A 13,847-nucleotide genomic window follows, 5' to 3' on the forward strand; every position below is an offset into this window, starting at 1 on the left:
GGGGGGGGGAGTGGTCTATTTTGATTGATTTGATATAACTTTGGCCTGTAATTTTAATACTCTTTTTCTTTTATCTTTATTCTCTCTTTCATTATGTATATATTCCTCCCTCTCTTTTGATGTATATATCCTATTCCCTTTGGTTTGTAAATTTATTTGTCTTACTTCCAGTAGTTTATTTCATAGCTTCTTTAGTTTGTTTTTCTTAGTAATATAACTTCTTATTTACTTTAATAACTTCTTTTTGATTTGGTAACTTCTTTTTATGTTTAAGTGAGCAATAAGCCTTTGGTTTTCTTAATGCACGGTTCTTTCCAATGGTGGGTTTCGTGTGAACCGGGTGGCTCTTTCCAACGATGGATCGCGTGACAACCTTCTTAAGGGATTGAGTCCATTTTTGATGTTTAGGTAAAAATAGTAGTATTAATGAATAAAAAGGGTCAAGCATGCTTCACTTGGCACCAACATATTTAACTATGACCTTATGGTTAAAAATAAATTCTTGGCAAGAAATAGCTTTAATTAGTGACATTTAGACTCTTGTGTCGACTTGAGCAATCATCGAGTGGTTTAGTTGAACCATTAGTGATTTTCAATCTTGAATATGGTTGTTGTGGGCCCTCGACTCTATCCTTTTTAACAATCCAATTGTGTGAGAAGTGAGATTTCTGTTGCAAGTCCAAGTACTCGTGCGAATGGTCTAGAACTTGCCCCGAATGTGTTTCTGGGCGAAATTCTAAATTTTGCTTGGCTTGAGAAGTGATTGTAGGCTCTCCTTGACCCGCTTGAACTTTTCCATGTCCCACCAATGTTGCTATCCCTAGTCAACCCATTTGATCCTAAGACCTTTCTCATTTGATAGCCACATTACAAGCCTTTACCCGTTTTGTAGTGACCCTCTCTTAGCACCCTAGCTTTCCTTATCACTATTGAGAAGTAATTGGCTAAAACGTAAGTTTGGGGGAGAGACGAGGAGTTTGAAAGTGGTATAAAGGTACAAAAAAAGAAGAAATGAAGAAAATGATAGGCAAAGAAAAAGAAAGAATGAACAAAAGAAAAATGCAAAAAGAAAGTGAATAAAGTGAAGAGTTGAAGTGATTCAAAGAAAAGAAATGAAGCAAAGCAAGGAGAAAATGACCATCATGACCGAGAAAATGTGATGTTAAGTCTCTCTAGTTCCCCCGAGGAAAAAGATAATGACTCAAAGAGTCGGCAAAACACGAGCCAAAAAGAGAAAAATGGAGTGCTTAAGGAAAGATGAACCCATTTCTATTCCAACATTCCCTATCCCTGTCCAACAAGCCTTCATTACATTCCGAAAAAGCCCTACGTGATTTCAAGCCGAGTGAACTTACATTAGTGGTGATTTACATGAGGGAAAAGCACATGGTACCTAGAGCCGTACTTGTGATATTCTTTTGAGAGAGATGAGCGAACTTTTCACAAATCCTTGAATTTACTGCTACATTCTTAAGTGAGATATGCTAACGGAGAGTAGAGAAGGAGGAGATTGGCATCCACAATGACCTACATGAAAGAGCAAGCTCCATTGATGAATAAGGAAACTCTTGATGCTCTAGCGTCACATTTGAACAATTGTACTTGAAAAGTAAAATTATTGCCTTGTTGATAATTCATAAGTGTTGTGGGTAATTGTTGGTCCCAATTGATTTGTGTTTGATTCACATTAGGCTAGCTGAAATAGCTCTTTCCTTGTGGAGGTGGGAATTACCTTATTTTCTTGAGGACAAGCAAAAACTTAAGTTTGGGGGAGTTGATAAGTAGGGATTTTGACTACTTATTTGCACTCTTTTACTTTCGTTTTAGCTCAAAATTGCATAAAGGTATTCCCGAAAACTGATGAAATATGCTTACCTGTAGGAGTGTTGGAATATGAGTCAAAGAGATGAAAATTAACTCACGGAGGAGTAATTTTGAACAAGGACCAAAACAAAGCAAAAAAGCAAGACGCGGACAGCACAATATTGAGTGCGGTCGCAGACCATGAAGAAGCCTCTAACAGATTTCCTTTGAAAAGTGCGGACCACACAATTGTTGTGCGGCCGCAGAAGATAAGGTTCAGAGAGATGGGATTCTGGGTCATGAAGAAGTGCGGACAACACTATTATTGTGCGGCCGCACTCAGAAATGTGTGGTTGTTGCGGCCAAACGCACTCACTCAAGTGCACGTGATCGCCAAGAAATAAAGTAGTGAGTAGAGTATCGTTCCCACAAGGACTTGTGATTAACTATTAACTAAATTAGACTATCCTAATTATCTATACAAGAATTAAACCTAGAAGTATTTGATTCTATACTAATTAAATAAAGAATATAAATAATGAACTTTAAACAGAGGAAGAGCAGATTTTTATGATATCAATGTAATGAAAACGATCTAGGGTTATGGGCTATCTAACATTCCTATTGTATTCTTCAATTGAACTGACTGACTAATTTATCTAGCTTATTGGTTGACAGGGTTAATATTGCTCATAAGAATCTGTCGAGTTCTTACTCGCCTATTCAAGCTAACCTAACGCCTATATGTCTATGGAGTTAGAATCAACAAGAACGCATTTATAATTCCTGTAAATCAACCAAGCAAGGCAATTAGGTATATGTCTATCCTAACCGCGAATCCGTTCCCCGATTCCCAGGTTCAAGAACTTGCTCTACTCGATCCTATATGCAATCTAGAATTCCCTCTTTCGAGTTCAACTCTAGATTCGTAGATAGTATTCAATTGGTGATCAAACATTCAAATAATTAAGTGCAGGATTGAATAAATAAACCAATACGATAAACTAAGAAATCAAAATCAATATCCGAATAACAATAGTCATGAAAGAACCACAACCCTAGAACGTGAAGCTTAGCTCCACATAGACATGGTAGCAAAACAACAAATCATACAAAGAAACATAAAAAGACTAAGTTTGATGGAAGAAAAGATGAAACCCGGCCTCCACGGCGGCTCTGTGCTTGTGTTTTCCTCTCAAAAACGTCCTCCTCCTCTAAATTATCTTTAAGGACTATTTATAGGTGTAAGATAAAAGCCTAGGCGAAATAACCAAGTCCAAAACCAAAAAGGAGACGCAATAAACTTTATAATCCGAAACACGCTCGCACCTAGCGACAGGCTGCGCGTCGCGAGCCTTAACGCGAGGATGAGATAATCACGTCGCCCAGCTATTTCTCCAAATCAAAACATTGCCTACCTCTTTATTCCTTGTAGTGTTAGGCTGCCTGACTTCTCATTCTTTTCTGTTTCTTTCTCTTTCCTTTGCCTTTTCTTTTTGTGTCTTCAATTATTGTTTAATTATGATATCATAATATTTTCCATTATCAAATAATCACAATCCGTTCTTGTAGTGCATAAAATACACGTAAAATCTCCACTTTGCTCCTTATTTTGTCTTCAACGTACCTACACATAGAATAAGCTCAATTAAGCATAAATATAGTATAGTTTAGCATCAAAGTCCCAAAATGTAAGGTAAATAATGCATTAAATAATTATAGCCAAACATCAGTGGTCCGCAGAAGTTTCTCATGTCAAGCTCAAGTTCAAGAGTGCGGCCGCACTCAGAAATGTACGGTCCGCAGAATCTGAAGAAGTGCGGCCGCAAACCAGAATTGTGTGGCCCAAAAGTCCATCCTATCAAGCCAACATCAAAGGAGGACCTCACACAGAATTCTGCGTCCGTAGAACCTCCGTAGGGGTAATTTTGTACGATAATTTCAGCTAGGTATAAGTAGTTCTTTTTGTCAAATTTAGGTGAAGTTTGAACATCTGAAAGTTTGTAGCCGTTTTTCTTTACTGGTTTTAGTAACTTTAGCTTACTTTAGTGATTAAACATTAGATTATTGTCTTTTAATCTTGCAATATGAGATTAATTGTCATTTCTTCTTTAATTTCTTTATTTTTTTCTACGAGTAGCTAAATTTCTAGCTAGGGTTGTGACCCAACCCTAGTGTGGGTACCTATGGGTGTTTGATTTAGGGCTTGTTTATGGTTGGGTGTGTAATATTTAGCCTAGTTCTTGCTTTAATTATAGAATTAATGGTTGCAATCATTGATTCAAGCCTATTTGACTTAGCTTCTATTTGACAAAGAGAGATTGAGTCTAGGAAAACTTGGCTAACAAGAAATTGGGGTGAACTCAAGATTTATAGTCCGGTTAAAGGGTTGAATCTAGAGATAGTAAAACCCGACTTGAGCATCTATCAACTTTTTTGTGAATTACCCATTTGGACTTGAGAAAGCCAAATTGGGCAAAACCACTTTATTACCGAGAGGTATTGAGTGGGTAATTGTGTGTTGATTGCTATATTACACCCCGACCAACGAAACCCGCTCTAAAGCCCACAACCCGTTAGGCAATCACCTAGGTGGAAGTCACAGCCCTAGACCTTTTACATGTTTGAAAAACAACCACAAAAACATTATTCTCTAGTTTCATATTTTATATTTGCAAATCGTAGCATAATTTAGAAGTAGAATCAAAACAAAGTTTTTGGAAGTGCAACTTAGACACCTTACGCGCTTAGTCAAAATATATACCACTAATCCCATCTACGCTCCCTGTAAAATCGATCCCGACTCCTAGTTGGGTAATTATAATTGCATCGACCGCTTCACAACCCCAATTTAAGGTGTGAACTTGGGCGACATCAATAACAAATGAGGATATTGTGCAGCATGGATCTTCCTTGTACAAAAATAGACTGATTATTTTTTACCATGTGTTGTATAGAACTCTTTAGCTTATTGCAAAACATATTGGAAATACCTTTGTATAGCACATTGCAACAAGCAATTGGCCTGAACTGATTAGCATACTCAGGTGCACTCACTTTTGGAATTAAGGCAATGTTTGTAGCATTCAGTTGACTTAACAATTTACCTGTCCTAAAGAATTCCATTATTGCACCTGTGTTGTCTTTACCTATAATACTCCAAGAAGCCTTAAAAAAGCCACTGCCATACCCATCCGGCCCTGGACTCTTGTTGCTATCTATTTGAAAAATTGCTGCCGTGACATCCTTGTCCTCAAAAGGCTTGAGCAAGCTGAACTGAATATCAGATGTCAGTATTGGCCCATTACATAGAATACCTTTTAGTGCTACCGCTCTTGAATATGCTCTCTTACCTAGTAGGTCCTGATAAAAGTCTACAAATAGTTGAGCAATAACTTCTGGACCTGACTGCCACACTCCATTTTCATCCTTCAGCTGTGTGGTGGATTGTTTAAGTTTTTTATGTTTGATTACTGAGTGGAAATATCTAGTGTTGTCATCCCCCAATTTTTTCCAAGTAGCTTTACTCTTGTATTGTATGTACATTTCTACAAGATAGGATGAGTGTATGAACTTCTAATACGTCTCCTTTTCCACCAATTGAAACTCTGAGTTCAATGGGTCTGTCTGCAAGAGACTTTGTGCAAGTTTTAGTGATACTCTATCCTTATTAGCCTCTGTTTCAATATTTCTAAAATATTGTCTATTTAGGTTCTTCAACTCCTTTTTAAGCAGCCTTAGTTTCCTTACCGCCTGGAACATCTGGCAGCCATCAATATTAGTTTCCCAGCAACTCTGCACCTTGTCTTTGAATAGAGGATGTTGGACCCAAATATTGCAATACTTGAAGGATTTTCTGACTTTATGTTTCTCATCTTTGAGTGCTATCTTCATAGGACAATGATCACTAATGGTTTCTAAGAGAAATTTGTCCTTACTTGGAGGCATTAAGTCAAGTCATTCCCTATTGATGAACACCCAGTCAATCTTGGAGTAAATCCTTTGTTCATGCCTGTCATTCTAGGTGTATCTACTCCCTTGATATAGAAATTTAACGAGCTCGCAGGTTTCAATGCAGTTCTAAAAGTCCATAACTTCATTCCAAGTAATTAGATTTCCTCCAATCTTGTCCTCCATTGTGAGTACAGAGTTGAAGTCACCTATCAGCATCCATTGCACAGTATAACTAGTAGATTGGCTGACTATGTTATTCCATAAATCTTTCCTCTCCTCCCTCGTATTAAAAGCATAAACAAAGAAGATGACAAAGTGCAACTTTAGAGGTATGTAGTATGCCTCACATGTAATAATTTGTGCAGTAGTAATAACCGGAGTAATTTTGTAGAAGTCGGGCTCCATGTGATCCAAATACTTCCATTGTAATGTGAATTTAAGTTGGTAGTATATTGCCACCCACTGAACATTTTACTTGCTACTTGTTCCACTTTCTCCTTCTTTATTTTTGTTTCTAACAAATCAATTAAGCCTGCCTTTTCTTCATTGCAGAAGAGTTTAACCTCTTTCTGCTTATTAGGGCCATTCATCCCTCTTACATTCCATAAGATGTTATCCATTCCAGAGTGTGCAATGGATTGGCCTCCCACACTCCTTGCAGCATCTGCTTGAGTTTTTCTAGTACCCTCTTAAATGTGTATTGTTGGCTCACTAGTTCCTGCTTGATGTAGTGCCTGAAAAGAGTTCCTTTTAGCAACCTGATGTTATTTTGTGTTCTGGATTTTCCCTGTCTTCTTTGGCATAAGCCAACCAGTTTTTGCTTATGGCTCATGTTGACAACCCTATACTTGTTCAGTAACTTGTTTCCCTTTACTATTGTTGCTATCCCGATCTTCTTGCTGGTGTGCTGATGGTATCTCTTGTTCCTTGTTCGCAGACTTATGAACATTCTTCTTTTTACATACTTCCTCTGCATGTCCATATGTTTGCAAAAGTTGCATAATGTTGGCTCCCAGTCATAAGCTACTTTTTTCTCTATCACGTTTCCTTTTTCATTCCTAAATAGCACAACATCTGGTAAATCTGCATTCATATCCACTTTCATTAACAATCTAGCGAAGCTCAAACCAACCTTCTTATCTGTATTTCGATCAACCATCAGTGGCTTGCCTACAAGGCTGCCTATTTTGCTCAAACCTTTAGGGCTGTAATACTTGAACTCCAGCCCTGGGAATATAAGAACTGTGTATAGTTCTTCTCTGGTAAACTCCATTTCAAGGCTCCAAGCCTTAACTATGAAAGGCTTATTATCGAAATATATATCCCTCCCTGTATTGCCTCATCTTTCCTTATGGCATTCTCAAATTTGTGTAGGACGAATAGGCTAGCTGAGATAGAAGTATATACACAACTTAACTAATATAAAAGTTGGACTTTTCATATCTAATTATAAAAGAGGGTACTTGCCATTTATCCATAAAGAAAGGACCTTTGGCAGATTTGGGAATTTTGATGGAAATTCGTGTGGATGATGCCTTCGATTGATGTAGTGACATTTTTTGCAAACCAATCTGCAACCTGATTTGCCTCTCGATAGAATTGACTGATAAAGGCATTAATATGTTCTAAGTTCTCAATAATGTCTTCAATATCCTTCCTTAGTGTATAATTATGCAATGTTCTATTTTGTAGCATGTTGTGAATCACCAAAGAATCAATTTCTACCATGAAGCTGTTGATTCTATTATTAACACACCACTGGCACCCAAATTTAATCGTTCTCAACTCCACAATATTGCTATTACTACAGATGATAGGAATCGAGAAAGCCATGACAAATTCTCCTTCATCATTTCTGAAAACTCCTCCTATCCCTGCTTTGCCACTTTGCTTGTTGAAACTCCCGTCGATGTTAAGCTTCGGTTTTCCATGATGAGGCATTTCCCATAATACACACCTCCAACTTGGTATAGGTTTAAGTCTCTCAACTAACTCACAGTTCCTATACCAATTATTATGAGTGACAATAGAGGGAAACTTCTTGTTCATAGTAGCATTTAGGGCTGTGCATAATTTGGTAAATACCGAATTACCGTACCGAAACCGAAAATTTTGGTATTTGGTATTCGATATTTTGGTATTCGGTATGGTATTTGGTTTAATTTAAAAAAAAATTGGTATTAGGTATTTTAAAATGAAATACCGAAATACCGATATCCTACCGAAATATATTATATTGCACAATATTATTAATTATAACATAAATATAAAAATCTAAAATTTTACTTTCCTTTATTCTCTAAGTTCATCAAGTAACTCTAAGAAAGTAACAAGACATTTCTAATGATCAAATTTATTCCTTTATGTACAATTTTCTCTCTCTGGGTTGATCTTTACTGGTTTTGGATAAAACCTTTATCAACAAACATTTTTAGTTTGTACTTTTGAGTACTTTAATTAAGAATATTATATTCTATGACTCTACGCAGAAGTTAGTATTCAAACCGAATAAACCGAAGTTACCGAACCGAATAAACCAAAACCGAAAGGGAAAAAAACGAACTATACCGAATTTAATTAATAAAGGTATTTGTATAGAATTTTACGAAACCGAATACCAAAAATACCGAACCGAAATGTCTAAATACCGTACCATACCGACCGACGAACACTCCTAGTATTATTGGTATTCTAGAGAATTTGGGGTTTCATTTTGTATTGATTAAACTTTATACCATCCCCAAATTTGCACGAGGTATAGCTTCTCCAAAGTTCCCAGCAAACAAAGATTGGCATTATATGTAAGATCGTCTTATGTACTAAACTCTTTGGTTTCTTCTGCCACCATTGGGTGAGAACACCACTAATGGAACCAGAGATATATTGGATTCCCAGAGGATTTCCAAAGAATTTCCATAGACTAATAGCACCTTCACTATCAAAGAAAACATGCCGGATATTTTCACATTGAGGGATACTACAACAATTGCATTTTGAAACTGGTTGATTGTCAAACCTCTTGATAGTGTCATCAAAAGGAAGCTTTCTTTGAATCATCCTCCAAATAAGAAAAGTCATTTTGAAAGGAATATAACTGTGTCAAACTTTGCCAAGAATGGGATATTTCTGTTTAGTGGTTCGTACCATGTGCCTAGCAGTGGTATTAGAGTATTGACCATCCTCAGTGAGCCTCCAAATAGCATAGTCATTTTGATCCTTTCTTCCTCTTGGGATACTACTAATATGTTGAGCAATTTCAATGTGAATGACTCTTTTCAACTTATTAATATCCCATCCCTCACTTCTAAAGAACTCTGCAACTGAAATTTTCCCAGGTGTTCTGGAATGATTGACTATTTTAGCGAGTGGTCCTTTACCTGTCCAATCATCCCATTAGAAGCTACATTCCCCTGTATTAATATTCCAGTATATATTCTTTTCAGCTTTGTCCCTAAATTGAAGCATACCTCTCCAAGAGTGTGAGTTCCTAGATGTAATAGATCTAGAAACAGAGTGTGCTCTAATACAATATTTTGATTTCATAAAAACAACCCATAATGAGGGGCATGTTTTGAACCTCCACCACCTCTTGATTGAGCAAATGTCATTAATCTCCTCCATTCTTATAATGCCTATCCATCCCTCTCCTTTTGGAAAGAATAAGTTTTTCCATGAACTCCAGTGAAATTTGTTCTTATCACCATGTGAACCCCAGAGGAATCTAACAAAGTGTTTCTCAATGAGTTTAAGCATAACTTTTGAAGGAGACATTGCAGAAAGAGTGCATAGAGGGAGGGATTGTAGAATATTTTTAATAATAACCACTCTCCATCCATACGATATCATTCTTCCTTGCCATCCGCTTATTCTCTTAATAATCTTGGCAATCATCTCCTCAAAGTAGCAAATTTTCTTCCTTCCTACATAAATAGGGCATCCTAGATACTTGAGAGGAAATTGTTTGTCCATGAAGCCAGTGGTTCTCCTGATTCTATTAATCGTTCCAGCTTTAGTATTAGGAGCTGTAATGAAGAAGCTCTTATTGACATTGAGTTTTCGCCCAAATACCTTACCATAGTTATTGATATTATTCATGATGAGCTTGATGGATTTATTGTTGCCTACCGTGAAGATGACAATATCACCCGCTTAAGCGAGATGATTAATTTGAGGACCTCTTGTTGGCATGTTAAAAGGAGTGAAATTGTCGTCTTCAAAAAACTTGTTAAGAGATCTGGTGAGAATTTCTGAGCCTAGAATGAACAAGGAAGGAGAGAGAGGATCTCCTTGCTTCAACTCCTTAGAGTATGTAAAGAAACCATGTCTGGTACCATTAAGGATAATAAAATACCAAGCACTGGAAAGTAGATTCTTCGTGATATTAATCTATTGTTGTGAGAAGCCTAATTTCTCCATCACAACAGTAATGAAGTCCCAGGACATCCTATCATATGCCTTTTTTATGTCTAGTTTAATCACAATATCATCCCATTTGTTGGGGCCCTTTATACCCTGAACAATCTCCTGAGCAAGAAGGGCATTTTCTGTGATCAATTTGTCTTTGACGAAGATAAGAGATTAGTTCGGGCAAGAGTGGGTTTAGTCTTTTGGACAGAATCTTAGTAATGATCTTGTTCAAGACATTTCTAAGGCTAATAGGCCTTAACTTTGAGAAAGTCTCAGGGGCTTCCACTTTTGGAATCAACACAAAGGCTCGTATGGAAAAAAAAACTTAGTCAAATGTTTACCATTGAAGATAGCTTGGAAAAATTGAATGATGTCATATCTAACGATGTTCCAAGAACTATGATAAAATGTTCCATTATAACCATCAGGATCAACAGCACTATCACCACTGATACTGAAAATAGCCTCTATAATCTCCTCTTCCAATGGGTATATAGTTAAGGATGTCATTCTCCTCATCAGTGATACACCTAGGGATACAATCAATGATATTCAGATTCAAATCCTTTTTGGTAAGATTAAGAAGCTTCTCATAGTGTTTGATAGTAGCCTTTGTAATTTTTTCCTCACTTCTGATCCAATTTCCTTTGCGGTTTTTGATTCTATAAATTTGAAGCTTCCTCCTCCTTTCTCTGATGACACTATGGAAATACTTTGGGTTGCAGTCTCCTTCTTCAAACTAATGTATTTGGGATTTTTGTTTCAAGAGTGACTCTTGCATAGATTGATCTTATATACTCGACCTGACATTTGTTTAAGTTCTCTCTACTCTGTTCAGTATTATGCTCCTAGTAAAGTTCTTCTAAAAGTTCCACTTCTGCTTCCCACTTGTTAACATGGTCATATATATTCCCAAATCTCCGGACCATTGAGTAAGTTTCCTGTTCAACATTTTAAGCTTTTGCTGAAGTCTCAACATAGGGGTTGCCCTGAATAGGGGTGTTCCAGATATCACTAACAAGTTTATAAAATCCTGGTTGATTAGTCCAAAAATTTAAGAACCTGAAGTATTTGATATTATGAGATAAATTGTTGTGACATTTGAATAGGATGGGCCTATGGTCAGACCCAGATCTGTTAGATGTTTGACATTGCATGTTTGAAACAATTGAGCCCACAAGTTATTGATGGAGATTCTATCAAGTCTCTTCCAAATTCTTTTCCTTGGTCTCCAGTTGTTGCACCATGTAAATTTGGGGCCTATAAAGCCAATGTCTGAGACCTCACAGTTGTCCATACAGTTTGTGAAGTCAAAGCTCCTAGACATTTTGTGAGGATTACCTCCCAAGTTTTCATCACGATCCATGATAATATTGAAATCTCCTCCAATACACCAAGATCCATTGATCGTATAGTACATATTTTCTAAGCTACTCCACAAATCCTTTCTTTCAACTGAGGTACATTTGGAATACACAGCTGTGATGTTAAAATCAGGATCATACAAATCATGCTTGAGTTGAATGGTAACTTGTTGTTCTTCATCTCCTAGGATAATGACTTTGCTATTCTGCTTCTAAAAATACCAAATTGACCATTCATGTTAGCGTAGCAATGTTGAAAGTCAAGGTATCTCCTTTATTCTTTGATTTTGCTTTTGTTGACAAAGGGTTCCATGATGTCTATAAAGTCTATTTTGTTGATGTCACACACGTTCTTCAATCTAGGTAAGGCCTTCTTAGACCTCACTCCCCTTATATTCCATAAGATTGTACTAACCGTGAAATTTCATAGGGAAAAATCAACTTTGACTCCTTCCGCTCGAGGAAGGTTGTATTTTATCTTAGTTCTTTCTAGTATTTCTGTTTCTACTTCTTCATCTTTTAATAGGAGAGATCCCATATTTTTTAGATACTTGATTTAATCGAGTTTCTACAGGGTCTTCTGGTTATATGTTGAGGAATTCTGCGATGGTAGGTGAAGTGGATTCACTGGTATTCTCACTCACTTCCTCTTCAGTTTTGGTGTTGATTTGCATAACTTTATCTTGTAAATTGTAATCCCCTAGGTCAACGACAACTTGGATGTCAGGGTGATTTTTTCTTTTAGATGGCAGAGGAGATGACTTTGTGTTGGAAACCTCCTGCTTGTAGCTTTCATGTTGATCCACCATGTTAACACTCTCTGAATCTTGTGGTTTTTCTTTTATACTAGATCCATTTTCCTTGCTCTCACCTGCTGCTATAGAGTTTCTAGGATTTACCTCAGCTTCAGTATCAAGAGAATTTGAGTTATCTTTAGTATACTCCTCCTTGCCTTTATTGTATTCATAGTTACTAATTCCTTGAGACTGCCTTCTACTATTGTCTCTAGAGTATTAGTTTGCTTTCTTACATCATTCTTGGACATGTTCCTCTTGATACTTCTTAACGAAGGCTTGAAATTAACAGATTTTTTCTTTTTTGGCATCTCTTCCTCTTCTTAGTCTTCTTGACATTCCTCATATTAATATCTGGTTCTATGTCCTCTTTCATCTGCCTGGCCATCCTCAGTAATCATAGCTTATTTTCCTTCCTGGTCATGCATCTCTTCATCATTTTACTACATTTTGTTTATTGCCTCGATCAAGGTTATCTTCTTCCTTCTCTTGGCCTTGAGGAGATTGTTCATTCACATTTTGATTTTCCTGTCTAGCTTTTTCCTATTTCTTTTTGTTTTTTGAACTTGCCAATTTTCTTTTTTTCTCGTGATTTCCTTTTCCTGTGTTTCTACTCTACTGATAATTTCCTCATTCTGTTTTCCCTTGCTTGATTCCCATGCTTGATTCTTCTTCTCTTAATTCTCCTCATATTTTATTTTTCAGCTGTCCAACAATTAACCAGAGAATGCCCTAGCTTTCTGGAGTTTTTACAATATTTGGGGACATTATCCCATTCAATCTTTTGCACATATCCATTCAATGGGATACTTTCATCTTCTGATCCAGCATAGACAGACGTATGGAGAGGTTTAAGAAGGTCTATTTTGCGCTCTTACCTTGGCCATGCTTGGTTTGGTTCTGGTTTTAGTGGCGATATCCAATTCCAACGGTGTTCCTGCTGGTCCTATAACTTATTTGGCATAGTGCCAAGTATGCATATGAAATGGTAGTTCGGGGAGTAATGCCCATACAGTTGCAATTGGCAGATCTTCATCCAGTTTGAAATTCGGAGTCCATTTTTGTAGCCACATTTAAGCACCAGCAATTTCCACCACTCTCTTGAATATGATAATGTCAAAGTCTTCATCGTTTGTGAAATCTAGAAATACATTATAGTTGTCATACACCCCTATCTTCATTGTTCATTTCAGAGCGAATTTCTCTGAAAATTGTCCCCTAGTTTTATCATTGTGGGGCCTAATTTTCAGAAATTTTCCAACCAGGGTTCTTTTATACTCTTCAGCCATCACCCCATAGTAGCCTTTTGCCTTAAAAATTACAGTCGTCATTCCAGTATGAGCTCTTTGTCTCGTAATCACAGCTTCTTGTTCCTCACGACTTGGGGTCGCAGTGGAGTTTAGTGTCGTGCCAAGAGTAGTAGCGTATGAGGTTTTCCTTAAAATTGTTTCATGGGTCTGCTTCGCCCCATCGGTAGGATCCTGTTGCAGGTCCAGACCCGTCGAAAGGCCGTCGCTTGGAGGCT

The 13,847-nt window shown here is 37.1% G+C and overlaps 1 long non-coding RNA gene across 1 annotated transcript; it reads left to right on the forward strand.

Moving 5' to 3' along the window:
• The first annotated feature begins 11,696 nt into the window (after positions 1–11,696).
• Positions 11,697–13,623, forward strand: LOC109220042. The gene is made up of 2 exons (XR_002067032.1): positions 11,697–12,158; positions 13,028–13,623. It is a non-coding gene; the product is annotated as an uncharacterized LOC109220042 (long non-coding RNA).
• The last annotated feature ends 224 nt before the right edge of the window (positions 13,624–13,847 follow it).

Source organism: Nicotiana attenuata, unplaced genomic scaffold (genome assembly GCF_001879085.1).
Source record: "Nicotiana attenuata strain UT unplaced genomic scaffold, NIATTr2, whole genome shotgun sequence".
Classification (NCBI taxonomy): Eukaryota; Viridiplantae; Streptophyta; class Magnoliopsida; order Solanales; family Solanaceae; genus Nicotiana; species Nicotiana attenuata.